General features: G+C 41.6%; 1 long non-coding RNA gene across 1 annotated transcript in view; it reads right to left on the bottom strand.

Moving 5' to 3' along the window:
• LOC109287647 overlaps positions 1–4,016 on the bottom strand; it is a 20,084-nt gene extending 16,068 nt beyond the window's left edge. The window contains exon 1 of the long non-coding RNA XR_002094926.1: positions 2,022–4,016. This is a non-coding gene — a long non-coding RNA (uncharacterized LOC109287647). The remainder of the gene's footprint in view (positions 1–2,021) is intronic.
• Between the last annotated feature and the right edge of the window lie 388 nt (positions 4,017–4,404).

Genomic DNA, 4,404 nt, shown 5'->3' with positions numbered 1-4,404 from the left:
ATGAGCGTACTTAATCAAGGGTTTCACATTTCCTTGTCAAAAGTTACCTGTGCTAATTGTTCAGTTTTTTGGCTATTTATACGTTGCAACTTCTTTTTTTAAACATCAGTACTGAACAATACACATTTAATTACAAAACCCCTCAAACTAAAAAAAAAAAAAAAAAAGGAAAAAAAAAAGGAAACTGGATCCTATATCCTAAGCCACATTGCTTGGCTGAGAGCCTAAACCCTATTACATATTTCAGCCCGTTGAGGTGTTTCAGATCCCAATTCACTCTCCGTGATATTAGATCCAAGTATTTGCTTCTGATGAATTTGGCAGGAAAATTAACCCAGCGACCTGTCAAAGATTTCTTATTTTTAAATATTTACTTTCTCTTAACAGCTCAGTTCCTGCTCAGATATTTCAATTAGCAGCCATTATAACCTCTCCTTTGACGCTGGAAGGTCATTTGTTTCCTTCCCAACCACATTGTGCTTTCCTTATCAGGTTTGCCTCAACAGTTTTCTCCATTTTATCCTCCTTTTCTCTGAAACAAACCAGATGAGCAAGGTGCTCTGTGTCGCTCGTGAAGCCTTCGTGACAGTTCCTCCTTTGCTTGCCTTGAGAATCTGTGAATTAAGAGTTTTCTGTCCAATTTTCTTGGTCCTGTTTTTAATTATAGCTGATCAGTATAGAAATTGTGAAATTTGGTTTCGTCTGCATGCAGGATGGAAGTGCCGACATGTCCCTTTCTCAGGAAATGAACCATTTCCTTTATATCATTTCTCAATTAAATGGCTACAACGTTGTGAAATCAGCATTTCCCAACAGGACAGTATAAGCCAATTCTAGTTTTAAGTAAGCTTGGGCTTTTCAAGCACATTCTTGAGGTTCGTGTAGTATCTGGGCAAGAGCTTCAAAATTCAGCCTCGAGCTAGTCTCGAGCTTAAAAGGGAAAAGTACAAAAGGGGTCAACTAATGTCTCAACAGTGTTTCGTCTCAGTATGGATTGTAGCGGGTCTTGTCATGTGTTGCCGTTCAGCCAAGGTTTTAGGCCCTGCAGTTCCCTGAGCACGTTTGACCAGAGCAGCTGCAGCTTCTGCTGTTTTCCTTTGGCAAGTGCCAACAGCTGAATTTTGTCATACAGCCACTTGGACTTAATTACTGCTTAGATTAGAGCAGCCAAACTGGATACCCACTTCAGCAAGGTTTTGCCTCCAGTTTTCCCTCATCTTTCCCCCCCATGTTGCATTCTAATCTCCTAGAAAGGGAATTTCCTAGAATTAGAGAAAAAGTGGGTCACGTCTGTAATTGTGACTGGGTTTCTACCAGAATGCTGTAGTCAACTGTTCCTGCTCGGCTTTCGTGCTGAGCACCAAGTACTCCCTGGTCTTACACAAGTAAGTGGGAATTGAGGGGATTCAGCACCTAACCAAGTCAGGTCCTATTTTTCTTCAGGCCTGTCCAAGCTGGTGGATTTAGGAGCCGACATGGTGAATTAACATAGGTAATTAGAGGCGGCATCTTGGTGCTGCGTTCGTATCCGTGCTTCTTGGCTTGTGGGAAGCGATGTCTGAATCTGGGCACCAATACCACCGTGGTATGCATGGCTCTGTGATGACGTGTGCTAGACAGCTGAAGGAGACCGCCAAAGATCTGCTGTTCAAGGTATAATACCATGTTTTCCCTTTTGTTCATCCACTATTATATAAAAACTTCTCGGTTAAATTCCTTCCTTACTCTTAATTTCCTCATACATTGGGGACCTCTGCCTAATATTCTGGGCTTCAGTGTCTGGCGCAAAGGGATTTGATAATAGGATGCAGACCTGTTCAAGTCTCTGTTACTGGTTTAAGTCCATCCTAGGTTAATGGACTCAGTCCAGTTCCTATTGGGCAGTTTGCTCATGTTACCTAAGACCTCATTGCTCTGGGGGTGGTTGGGTTTAACAAATGACACCTGGAGCAGGTTATATAGCAGGTACAGACATTTCAGCCATGGTTATCTAGCAGGGAAGAGGTGCAGGGTATTGCCACTACCTGTGCTGTTTATTGTACAGGCACAAACTGGGCTGTCAAAGCAAGTGCTGAATTCACTTACAGCAAAACACTAGGCTCTCTCTTAGAGACTCAAACGGAGAAATAAGTCCATCCAAGCTTGCACGCTCACTGCCATTCACCCGTTATGGTCACAATATACAGCAAGCGTAAGAAACCGATTTTTGCCCACCATGCTTACCCTTCATTGGGAGCCTTAAAAGATATCTACTGAGCCATTAGGAAATGTAAACTTTGTCAGGCACAGAAGCCAGAAAACCTGATGAAACCAAGGTAATTTTCAAACTATCAAAATGTCATGCTCTTCTCCCGAATGTGTGCATGAGAAAGGGGAAGGAGCGAGGCAGCAGACAGACTGAAGACACAAAAGCGATGGGTGACGGACGCAGCATTTGCCTGACTAGCAAAGCCTGCAGCCTTTAAAGTGCTCAGAAACAAAAGAGACTGTCCTGGAAACAGGTTGGTAGCTAGAAAGAGAGAAATCTTGCTCATTTTATGCATGTTTATAGCCCTTTGAGACTGGTGGCTTTTTGAAACGGGTAAGTCTGCTCCCATGAGTATCACAAGCTGAGAGACACAGACGCTTTTCACTCCACTGTTAGTTGGCTAGATTTAGTAATCCTTCTGCTAGAGGCTGCACCCCAAATCCTTAACAATTCGTGAAGATAGTACATGGTGCAAGGACAGGAGACGCAATGCAGACGCCAATGGGTGGGTGAAGCGCTGGCATTCAGGGATGCAGAAACCACTTTTATCTGATCTACAGTCTGTTTAGCAGCCTAGAGAAGAGTATTCATGGGTAACAATGGAAGGAAAACAGTTTTTAAACACCAAATTACCATCGTATTAGCTGGAGAATTCACTGTAGAGATCAGGCATATGCACAAGGCTTGTTAGCTCTTCTCTGTGCTTCGCACTGTTTCTGGATAAGTAAGACGCAGGCTACAGCCAAACAGTGAAAGAAAGTATGTTAGAGCACCAGGATACATTCAGTGCTTAATTTTTTGACAATTACTTCTCTCTTCCCTCACCTCCGTCAAGAGTTATCGCCACAGAATTTGCTTAATGGGGTTTATATGATGTTATGTGTATCATCGCTTAGTATTGAAATGATTAGCTGTGATTAATCTGGCTCATGCTGGGAAACTGTGTGAGTGTTTCTTTTTTCCTGAGGGTATGTCTCAGTTTGTGTTATATTTGTATAATGCAAGTTGACAAGAACTACAGCAGAGAGAAAATGGAACGAGAAGTTTGGATTAAATGTATTTTTATTATATCAGGATGATAAAGGGATTAATTGCGGATGGGAGGCTGGATACTGGCAGCCATCGGAGCTAGAAGACTTGACATTTGCTGTGAATGTAGACTATGAATTGAGGGCATCCCGTGCTAGTATTTTCCAGCTTTTTCCCCCCTCCCAAACTAGCCAGCTATCACATGCTTCCACTTTTGGAGGAAGTTCTTATACAAATATTTACCTTGTTATCTTGTGTAAATTCTATGTTGTCTTATGGATTTCTGTACATCTCACTGCGGGTTATTACGTGTCAGGTCTTTGCACAGTCATTCTGGCAGGTACTTTGTTGTTTAAAAAAAAAAAAAGAACAAAAACACAAAAAGCCACTATTGACTTGTTTCTGTTGACTTAGTTTCAGACTAAGGACTTCGCTGTTTGGACTTCCAGGCTTTGGAAGTAACTTTGTGATGTTTGGAATTTTTTGTCAGCATAATGCTCATGCACTAGTATTGTACATATCCAAAAGAAAATCCCACCAATAAACATTGTTCTCTTTTTTTTAACGAAAAGTCTACTTTTGTGGTTTTTCCCTGGTCATTTGTTTTGTCTTGGCGCACTCCAGCAAGGGGCTATTTTGATTCTCTGTGAGTCAAGTTTTTAAGCCCAGTAAAGGCTTAATTTGGTTCCTCTTGTTTTACGTTTGATTCTGGTCTGGGAGACTAAATAATAAATGCCTTGCCCTTTAAAAACAATTGTTCATTTGCTGGCTTTGTCTTCCTTGGTGGTACTGGTATATTGTAGCCTACAAAACTGCAATGAGCAGGATATATCAGATGGAAACGATTGAGAGACAGGAACAACAGTGGCCATCTGTCCCTGGTCTGTCTCTCTCTCTCTCATACACAGACAATATCAGGCCAGTAAAAAGCACAATTTTGTATTTTGACTCAAGAAGAGCAGAAGCAAGAAAACTGTCTTCCAAGATAAAGAGCTCTGAAACAGGCTAATAGCTGTCAGTCCAAAACTAAAACCAAAGAGAAGAAACTACTCTAAAATAGAGAAAAGGAAGGTGGAAATTCAGATATTTAGGACACTTGAAGCACATGTTCTTGATGCAGTTACAGA

The sequence above is a fragment of the Gavialis gangeticus genome, unplaced genomic scaffold (genome assembly GCF_001723915.1).
Source record: "Gavialis gangeticus isolate Ggan-Ray unplaced genomic scaffold, GavGan_comp1, whole genome shotgun sequence".
NCBI classification, from domain to species: Eukaryota; Metazoa; Chordata; order Crocodylia; family Gavialidae; genus Gavialis; species Gavialis gangeticus.
The sequence above is the reverse complement of the archived record's forward strand: the minus strand, read 5'-3'. Positions and strand labels throughout refer to the sequence as shown.